Source organism: Cyrtonyx montezumae, unplaced genomic scaffold (genome assembly GCF_038088225.1).
Source record: "Cyrtonyx montezumae isolate F1298 unplaced genomic scaffold, pur_monq_1.0 scaffold_8, whole genome shotgun sequence".
NCBI classification, from domain to species: Eukaryota; Metazoa; Chordata; class Aves; order Galliformes; family Odontophoridae; genus Cyrtonyx; species Cyrtonyx montezumae.
Genome location: NW_027072089.1, coordinates 10830854 through 10841928, shown reverse-complemented (window position 1 = coordinate 10841928; position 11075 = coordinate 10830854).

Here is an 11075-nt window from a genome sequence, read left to right as displayed (position 1 = left end):
CTTGTTTGTTTTTAATTGGAGGTAGGCATCACACAATAAACAATATTGCTTTTCCACCTAAATGATCTGGTGCATCTCAATTTAGTCACTACACCCATAAAGGGAACACAAACTTGGTAGTATATACAAATATATTAACAGCAGGAGAAAAACTAAGGAAAATTTCCCTCCTTTACTCAACGAGGCAGGCAATATAACCACAGATGATAAGGAAAAGGCTGAGGTTCTCAATGCCTTCTTCACATCTGTCTTTAATAGACAGGACAGTTGTCCACATGGTACTTGCCCTGACCTGGAAGTCCGGGACGGGGTGCATAATGCACCCCCTGTGATTCAAGCAGAGACGGTCAGAGATCTTCTCCTCCATCTGAACTGCCACAAGTCCATGGGGCCAGATGGGATCCACCCAAGGGTGCTGAGGGAGCTAGCAGAGGTGATTGCCGAGCCACTTTCTGCCATCTATCAGCATTCCTGGTTATCTGGAGAGGTCCCACAAGATTGGAGGCTTGCTGATGTGACTCCCATCTTCAAGAAAGGCCGTAAGGAAGACCCGGGGAACTACAGGCCTGTCAGCCTGACCTCGGTATCAGGGAAAGTTATGGAACAGATGATATTGAGGGAGATCACACGACACGTGCATGGCAATAAAGGGATCAGACCCAGCCAGCACGGGTTCACCAGGGGCAGGTCGTGCTTGTCCAACCTCATCTCCTTCTATGACTGGGTGACCAGACAGGTAGATGAGGGAAAGGCTGTTGATGTAGTCTACCTGGACTTCAGCAAGGCCTTTGACACGGTCTCCCACAGTATTCTCCTAAGGAAACTGGCAGCCCGTGGTGTGGACAGGTTCACTCTTCTCTGGGTGGAGAACTGGCTGGAGGGCCGTGCCCAGAGGGTAGTGGTTAATGGAGTTAAGTCCAGCTGGCGTCCTGTAACGAGTGGTGTCCCCCAAGGGTCAGTTTTGGGGCCCATCTTGTTTAATATCTTTATTGATGACCTAGACGAGGGAATTGAGTGTACCCTCAGTAAGTTTGCAGATGACACAAAGCTGGGAGGATGTGTCAAACTGCCTGAGGGTAGGGAGGCCCTTCAGAGGGATTTGGATAGGCTGAACAGCTGGGCTGAGCAAAATGGGATGAGGTTCAATAAGACCAAGTGCCGGGTCCTGCACTTTGGCCACAATAACCCCATGCAATGCTATAGGCTTGGGGCAGAATGGCTTGAAGAATGTAGAGAGGAAAAGGACCTGGGGGTGTTGGTTGATGCTCGGCTCAACATGAGCCGGCAGTGTGCACAGGTGGCTAAGAAGGCCAACAGCATCCTGGCCTGTATTAGAAATAGTGTAGCCAGCAGGAGCAGGGAGGTGATCATCCCCCTGTACTCAGCTCTGGTACGGCCGCACCTCGAGTACTGTGTTCAGTTTTGGGCCCCTCACTACAAGAAGGACATTGAGGCCCTGGAGCGTGTTCAGAGAAGGGCAACAAAACTGGTGAGGGGCCTGGAGCACAAGTCTTATGAGGAGCGGCTGAGGGAGCTGGGATTGTTTAGTCTGGAGAAGAGGAGGCTCAGAGGAGACCTTATAGCACTCTACCACTTCCTGAAGGGGGGTTGTGGTGAGGAGGGGGTAGGCCTCTTCTCCCTGATAAGTAATGACAGGACGAGAGGGAATGGCCACAAGTTGCGCCAGGGAAGATTTAGATTAGACCTCAGGAAGCATTTCTTTTCTGAAAGAGTGGTCAGGCACTGGAATGGCCTGCCTAGGGAGGTGGTTGAGGCACCATCCCTAGCGCTGTTCAAGAAGCGTTTAGATGAGGTGCTTAAGGACTTAATTTAGTAGTTGGGTAGAGATAGTGATAGGAGGATGGTTGGACTAGATGATCTTATAGGTCCTTTCCAACCTTATGAACTTATGAACTTATGAACTTATGAACTAGTATGATCTTGAACTTCCAGGCATTGTGTAGAACTGGGTAAGTGTTGAGGCTTTTGTGCTGCACAAGAGAAGAATTAAGTGCCTGAGATTTCAGTTAAGTTCACCTAATGCTAAGGGGAGCTGAAAGATACACTTGCTTTTCCTTGGCTGCATGTTCTCACCTGTCCCTGCATGCTTGCATTAGGCACTTTTCTAGCCCCAAGGTAATCCAGGGTAGGAAGCTAAACTAACAGAAGAAAGAAAATGTGTTTTTCTTCCTTTTAGCTCCTTGAACTGGCTTGCCGTGAGGTCAGACAGCTGCTGCTGCTGGTATAAGCAAATCAGCAGGAGCATATGGCTGGGGGGAAGGGAATGAACAAGACTGCCCTACAGAGGGGTGGAGACTACATTAAACGTTTGTGATGCCCTTCAGTCTCGGTGAAGAAAAGCACAGTGACAGTTCTGGATGTTAAGGGGATCATCTTATTCCTCTCTACAGAAACATGTACAATTCATGCATGTATTGTTACCATATCTCCCACTGGTTTCCGAGAATTTAGTGTGTTAACAGAAGAGACGGACTGTTAAACAGCTGTGGGACTGATCTGATTTCATCCAGGCATCTCTTTTCCTTTGCCATAAGGGCTGGCTGAATGCAGAAGCTTATACTTTCTGTTGCCAGATGCTTGCAGTGCAAGCCAGATGCTGAGCAGATAGGTTGCTAACACAGATTCCCTGGGAGCCAGCACAGACTCAGCAGGAGTCCAGTTGTTGCAGCACTCATCTGCAGAGTGGGAGAGCTGATCTGTAGCCTCTCAATGCACAATAGCAGGGTGGAGAATGTGAAGACCCATGTCCTGGGTGAGTGACTTGCATTAAGCACATCCTAAGTGACTGAACGCTCTGAATTCCTGGGAACTCTACAGAACCTTTAAGTCATTGCAGAACATGAGGTTCCCATCCCTACCCACTTGAGCTTGTCTTTTGATTTAAATACTAAGCTACCATTCCGAGGTGGTGTTCAGGGGCTGAAATCTATGACACTCCCTTTAGTGAGGCCTGGGTTCAAAGATTTGCCTGGTTTAGTCTAATCTCAGGATCAAGGTTTGTTAAGGAGAACAGATATAACAACCATTATTCAGAAAGTACAAGCTAAAAAAAAAATGAACGTGAAGAAATATTCCCTTTTCTCTCAAATCATTCTCAACAGATGCCTGATTTTTCACACAGCAGGCTCGGTATGTGCGATGGAAGCTTCTGTATGATAATTTGTTTGTAGCTCTTGTAAAAAATAACACTATTCCAGGCAATGAAAGGGAAAAGCCTGGGAGCAGATTCAGCACTGTGTGCGTTCCCATCGCTGTGCTTCCCCTATGGCCCTTCAAGACTGTGGCACTCACTAATGTTGGAGAGGGCAAGCTATCAGAAAGACAGATTCAGGAGTACACCAATTGCTCATTTAGGGTCCCAAATACGAAGTGGAGCAGAGGAGTGACTGCTCCCTGCTTGCTAACAATTATCAGTGGACACAGCCCTTTTTTCCAGTGCTGACTAATCCTAATGGGCCCTGCAAGTGACCAAGTGAATTTCTTCTGTGCTCGCTCCTTTCTCTCTGTTAACTCACATCCTGTTTGTTCTGGGGGCCTCGCTATGTTTAATCTTTATGCTGAGACTTGAGGAAGCCACATCAGCATTGACTCATTCAGCTTTCACCAGCATACAGAAAAGCAGTTTGCTCAGAGCTGCTTCGTCAAGTGTCTGCAGAAGTAGAGGACACGAGAGTGCAAGTGAAGAACTGCTGTTTGTAAAGCAAAGAAGGCAGCATCCCTGACAGATACCCTTGTGATCACCAATGTATTAAACACCTCAGATTGAAAAGAATTCACTCTAGGCATATATAAATGCAGTACACCACGCAACAAAGCATGGCCTGGCAGGTACAGCTCTACTCACTCTGGTACAGCCCAAAGATGCAGGACAGCTCGGCACGTCCTGCTGTGAAACATGAAACAAAACAAAAGCCTTGCCATCACCTCTGGGCTAATTTGCTGGAGCATGCTGATGCAGCAGCATCACCACGTGCTCACCTATACTTTGTGCTATTGACAGCACCTGAGACTTAATCTCCTGGGCCCAGACTGTGTCCTGAGGCATGCAGCACAAAGGCATGCTGCTGATATGCCTTTAGTGTGATGATTTCTGAATGCAGCTTAGCTTTCTGTCCTCTTTCATCCTTCTTTAGCTTGTACTTTTCCACAGTAAAATATGCCTGTCTTTCCATTGTCCATTATTATTACAGCATTTAAGTGCTGAGGGCAGCTGACAGTGGCTTTTCGGTCTTGGCCACCTTGTTTACCTGTTTGGGATGTTAGGAATAAATAAAGAAATAAATAGAGATGTTTTTCTGACACGTTTTCTTGGCTGTTAGCATTGAATGTAAACAGGCAGGCCCCGCTCACAGCTCGAGAAAATACGTTTTTCAGGCGGCCAGCAGAGAGAGCAGTCAGCACACAGCAGGCAGGCAGCCTGGCAGCTGCTACAGTATTAAACAACCCCGAGAGCTGCACAGGGCTGATCCGTGTCTTATCGGGCTGTGGCAATCTGTCACATGCCGCCGTTGGCTTCCTGAGGTCCGTGTCAGCTCCTCCTGAGCTTTGAGGGCTGCATGGCAAAGCCTCCCCGCTGTGGGCCAAGCCTTGGGTTCTGCTCAGCGTTCACAATTCCTACTGAACTGGGTGTGTAGCACCTTGGAATATCAAACTAATCACTGTATGGGTTTCAGAAGCTAAATTTAGGCACCCAGGACACTGCAATGTGATCTGCACTATTAAATGAACGGCTGGGAGGCGCTGGGCTGTGCTGATATGAATCAGATTCCAGGATCAGAGCCCAGGTTGGAACATTATGGCCTGCAGGGCCCTTCCCTCCTTGCCTGTCCATGAGCCAGGCAGCGCCTCGTGTGTGCACGGCCGCGCTCCAGCCAGCTACTGTACAAGTGGCCATCTCTAGGGTCTGCTTTTCTCTTGCCATCACAAATCACAGAATATCCCATGTTGGAAGAGACCCACAGGGAACACCGAGTCCAACTCCTGGCTCCATGCAGGACCACCCAAAAATCAGAGCATATGTCTGAGAGCTTTGCACAGGTGATTCTTGAACTGTGCCATGCTCAGTTCTGTCCCCACTGTGCTGAGGAGCCTGCCCCAGGGCCCACGAACCCCAGTGTCCCTAGGGCTGACACCATCACTTCCCACTGAGGAGCAGATGGCTGAGGTTTGGTGGGGCTGCCCTCCTAAGAACCTTTGGATTTGCAGGCTTGGAGATCTCATCTCCTCTCAGGGTGAAAGCTGTCTTGACATTTGCCTCTTTTAAGGTAATTGCCTACTCAGAAACTGGGGGGAGCGAACGGCGATGAGTTCCTTCTCCCCTCTGTCTGTCTCCTGGTGCGGGAGCTGGCCGGTTGGGTCAAGGATGATGAAGGGTCTGTGGGGTATGTGTGCAGGTTGTGCAGCTCTTGGCAAGAGCTCCTGCAGTCATGGAGTCTGCAGGGCAGCGCCCACTGTGCACGCAGCCTCTCATCGGGCTGAGTGCAGCTGCAGTAGTGGTTCTGGAAAATCTCTCCAGTTTGGCCTAAGATAAACAAATACAGTTGCTTAAGTATCCTCAATGTTTCCTTATACTTACAGTAGGAAATACCTTGGTTACTGAGGGCAGGCTAAAACAAATCTTGCTTAGTTATCTAAGGCCTCTGGCAAGTCCCTGGGTTTCTGGGTGAGCTCAGCCACTTCCTATGCAGAAGGCAAACAGAGCTTTGTTTTGAGTTGACAGAAAGAAGTGTGCGAAGGACCTGAGCTGCAGACAGTCCCTCACGGCCTCCAGGAGGTGGACTTCACCTGGAGCTCCAGCCCAGCAGGGTGTTTCCAGCCAGCCGGATTCCTGACATTGCTTCAAAGCAGGAAATGCTCATTTGGCATTGGGTTCAGCGTCATGCAGCCTTCCCATGCGGGCCTATATCTGGAACCCAAACACTGCAATAAGGCAGGAATCATTATACGTTATGATTTTTTACGCGGCCTACACAGCGAGAATATGGTAGTTATCTCAGCCTTCCCTTCTTCTGCGTGTGTAATTGCGGTGTCACGCATCCCACCACCCTGGCGTGGCTGGGAGAGTGGCAGTGCCCCAGCTCCTCTCTGGAGCCTCCAGAGAAAACATCCTGCTTTAACTGTTTAGCTGCAGAGCCTTCTCCGTGCCTTCCAGTTAGAAGCTGCTGTGGCTTCTGACTTGTCGGGTGAAACAAAGGTTTCCAGCCCTTGTTTGTGGCTCGTGTAAGCAGTTCAGCTATTTATACTGTGCTCATCACAGAGCACTTCGCTGTATGAAATGGATGTAGTTATATTTATACCAGTACAAAACAAAGCCATGACAAACTGAGGCTGCAGCATTCAGAGCGTTTTTGTCTTGCTCTGCGCTGCTGTTCTTTCAGCGATGGGAGCTGTGTGCTAGTAAAGCTGAGCTCGTGGCACAAACCCAGCCTGCTGTAAGGCAGGAATCCCACCTGTGTTTTTCTGTGCTTATTTTTTGTCATTTCTGAAGTAAGCACAGCTAGTTAGCAAGGGAGCTCCGACCAGCTGCCACCTCACTGCGAACGCAAGGTGATGCCAGCAGAGTTATATTAGTATGGCTGAAAGCAGAGTTTGATCCGTTCTGCCAGAAGTACTAAAAATACCTTCTAATATGCTAAGATATGTGTCTAGCCAGAAGTTGTTCTCAAACATGTTGTTCCATGGAGCTGCTGCACAGTGTATAGAGCCTGGGCACTCGTGAAATGCAGAGGGAGTGAGAGACCAGCCTGGCTCTGGGCCATGGAGCATTGCCATGGTGCTCTCCAGCCATGGTCCCAGCAGCAGGGCAGGAGTAAAGGAGCTGGGGTTAACACTGTCCTCCTGCCTGCTGTATTTACCAGAGATGGATACTGGGAAGGATTATTTCCTTAATCCTCATTTAGGATGCAAGGGAATAGCTTAAAGCTGCAGCAGAGGGCAGTGGGCATGGAATGGGCTCCCCGGGGAAGTGGGCACAGCCCTGAGCTGCTGGAGTTCAAGAAGCATTTGGATGTTGCTCTCTGACATAGGGTTTGAATTTTGGATCATGCTAAGTGGAGCCAGGAGTTGGACTCAATGACCTTCATGGTTCCCTTCCAACACAGGATGTTCTATGATTCTCATTTAACTCATGCCATAATTACTCATAACACAACAGTCTGTGTATTTCTGACATCCGAGGGGCCATGGGCTGCTCTTGGTTCCCTGTAACAGAGTACAACTGTGATCTTCCCCTGCTCCCCACAGCCTGCAAGGTCCTCCCAGATCCCACCTTGCTCAGAGCTCAGGACCACCTGCAGTGAGCAAAGGCAGGGAGTTTGTCCAGAGCTGGCAACATTTTAGCCCCAGATAATACTATTATAATAATACTGAGCAAATACTGCTATAACCACTTATTATAGCTCCTAAATGCCATTTGGAGAATGAGCCATGGAGCTAGAGTGGTATGGCTACTCGTACTGCTGGGTTATTAAGCTCTGTCTGGAGCTCTGTGACAAAATACAACTTTGCTGTGGCACTCAGGCTAGGGTTTCACAGTCAGCTTCAGAAAACAAGGAAAAAAGTTGATTAAATTTTAACCAGGATACAAAGTCCCCATTGGTCTGATGGGGGCCTGGAGTTGGTTGCCAGATCCACCACAGCCATGCTGGGGCCAGCCAGAGCCCCTGTGGGACTTCACCTCCTATTCCTTCCTTCATAGAATCATTAAGATTGACAAGATCACTAAGATCATCTAGTCCAACCATCAACCCTTCCCTGTGACAGCTCTGGACCATGTAACTCAGTGTGGCATCTACTCTTTTCCTGAACACTTCCAGGCATGATGGCTCCACCACCTCCCTGGGCAGCCCATGGCTTTTCCTTTGAGCTCTGCTCAGCTTGACATGGAAGCTGAGAGAAATGGGATGCAGCTACTCCTCCAGGAGTTTCCAGCTCCAAGAGACTTCGAGAGTTGGGCACGTGCTTGTGGAGAGAGACCTGTGTCCTTCTTTTCTATTCAGATTTCCACCTCCTCCGTAAATCAGACAGGCAGGCTGTACTTACCTCAGGCAGAATATATTCATGAGAAATTGGTGTATGATTAATGCAGAAAAATTCCTTCCCCACCACAGGATGAGCCTTGTCCTAAAACCTCTCCTTCAAGCAAAGCTGATGCTGACAAGAAAATTACTGACCGCCATTACTCACACTGCAGAGCCCTAGAAGAGCTTCTAGAAGGCATCTTTTATTAATTAGGTGCATGTAACATGCACTCGGGTGTTGGTGTGCCTGTGTGTGCACACAGAGAAGACTTCTTTCCAGGTAGCACGGTTTGCGGCGGTATTGACTTGACAGCTCTCCTCGACACACGCTGCAGCTCACAGAGAAAGGAAGGAAGTGATAAAGGCAGTGGGGTACTGCCATGCCCCCTTCAGCTCCTCACACAGCTTCTTAGGGAAGGTTGCACGGAGATGTTGCTCTGAGGGTGGGCAATTCCCTTCTCTCTCCTGTTAGCAGCTGGCTCCTCCTGAGACACATTTACACCTTGGCTGTCGCTACCTGGCAAGCTTTAAGGACTTCTAGGCCAAAATTTGCAGCAATGTTGGTCATTTTAACTCCCATTGTCCCCCTCATTCCAAACCCATGGGCAAATGTTGAATTACTTAAAAGCCTTTCTTTAGGCTGCTCCACTGTGGGGAGTTGCTTGTGCATTGGTTGTTTTGGGCCCTGAGGAGGAGGTTAAGGTGCTCAGGTGTGGTACAGAATCTGAGTGCACAGAGGATGAGTCCTGCTGGCTGCCTCGTGCTGAGCTACCTCTGTGTGTGAAACTGGTTGGATGGCCTTGATTTTCTTTTGAATATGCACAAGAAGCACGCAGGAATAAAATGCAACTTTTCCCCAGAGACCATAGGGAAAGAGTTACTGCCTGGGTCTAACGAGGGGCAGAGCCTGGCTCTTTATTTTCTGCAAATTAATTCCCACGGGACCAATGCTTTTTTTTTTCTTTATTTTCTACTTCCTTAAACTTTCACAAATATTCTGCTGTAAAATATTTACCCACTGCCATGTTAGCTAGGAGAGAAGAGGTTAAGTTCTCCCTTCATACTCTAATGTAATTCATTTCCTGTTTTTCACAACTGTCTAGACACAGATCTAACGAACATTAACCCTGAATCCCACCATTGGGTTAAAAATAGAGGGTTTAAATATGAAAGGGTGTAATAAGAAAAAGATTGTAGGTTTCTACCTTCTGCCATGAGCCAGCTATTTTAAATGAGAACCATCTCATTGGTTACGTGCAAGAAAAGGAACCAAATAAAATGACTTTTGACTTCAGAGATTTAAAAAGGATTGTGTTTGCTGTACGTACAAACAACATGAGTGCCAATGAGCCGTGGCACAGGCAGCTTGATGCCACTTCAGGAGTTATATCTGTCTGGATTTACACCTCCAGCTACATCCAAAAAGGAAAGAATAAATTCCACTTAAGTGAGAGAGCTATAAAAAGAATTAAGAAAAAGGTTGAGAGAGAATCTGTGTTGAAAACTGTTCAGGTTCTGATGGGAAACCAGATAACACCTGACCATCCACGGGCATCTTCTCTGGGTACCAATTGCTGCAGTAACCAAAGCACTTTGTCTTGGCATGGCAAGGGCCATGGTGCCAATGCACCACCGTATTTAAACACTCATGAACAGTCTCAGTGGATGTCTCATCAACTTGAGTTCTATCATGGCAAGCTAAACGCTGGCTGTAGGGTAAGCTTGGAAACCTCCCCACAGCGGGGGACATATGGGAGGCATCTCATACAGGCTGGGCTGACAAAAAGAGCTGCCTGGCCTGGAACGTGATCCAAACTCCTCTCAAAAGTGAAAGTTTTTTCCACAGAGAAAAGGCAAAGAGAACAAAACCCAGAGGTTATCTATCCATCCCCAGTGCTTGGGGCAGACAGCAGTTTGCCATGTACACCATCTGACAAAAGGTCACCTGTCTACACATTATTTTTGAGGTACTTTATGAATTAAGTTACTCTCACGGACATATTTTTAACTCACTGGTCAAAGGTCTTTTAAAATAAGTCAAAACTCACGGTGTGCCTCAGAGAGGAGGAAATCTCATTTCCTGAGCTGATTGCATTTCTCCAACTATAAACGCAAAACGCAGTGGGCTCTTTGTTTATTCTGTAGAGTTGGGAGTGGGCGTCCTTCCTGTTTAGCCACCCATTTTTAGCAGTTACGTTTTGTAATTTCTGCAACAAACAACAGAGACGGCTGTGACAAAACACAGCCAAGCTGGAAGGCATAAAAGCAGCAGCATCTCTGAACGTGAGGGGCTGGACCTGTCACCTCGGCCACAAAACTGTGTTTGGTTCCTCCCCTTCTCTGCTGTGAGTTCAAGGCTTGCTCAGACAAGGACCAAAATGATCCAAGAAAAACATATTAAATGGATATTCGTTTGTTTATTTTCTACTAAAAAGCACAATATAATATGCATCAAGAATTGTGAGGGGTGAGCTGATGTCCTTGCAGCTCAAGGAAGGCCTTTGAACCTACGCAAGCTATTTAGAGAGCCTTTTAGAAAACAGTTCTCTCCTAGTTCTGCAGTTTAACAAAGGGGACAGCTCAGGTCTTGTGCAAAATGAAGCAACCCCCCTGAACAGCTCCCTGGACTTCACCTCACATCCCTTATAAAGCAGGGGGAAAAAGGAGTTAAGAGACGTTCAACCACCTGGATGCCTACGTGTGCAACCTGGTCTAGGGAGCTGCTTTGGCAGGGGGGTAAGTCTGGATGATCTCTGGGGGTCTCTTCCAACCCCTACAATTCTGTGATTCCGTGATAGGTAAGGAAAGCTGGGGCAAAGCTGAGCCTTTATCATTCCATTTGTTGTGCAGGTAGCTTTCAAAATGCTTTTGTCTTGTTTGCTACTGGGCTTTAGATGGTGAAGGTACATCAAGGAGCTCCCCATGCATTTTTTTGCTAGAGATCAACAGGTACCACGTTACCATAGACCAGTGCAAGGCCTCCTTCATGCTTCAGGCTGCCAATCAAGTCCTAGAATCACAGAATCACCCAGGTTG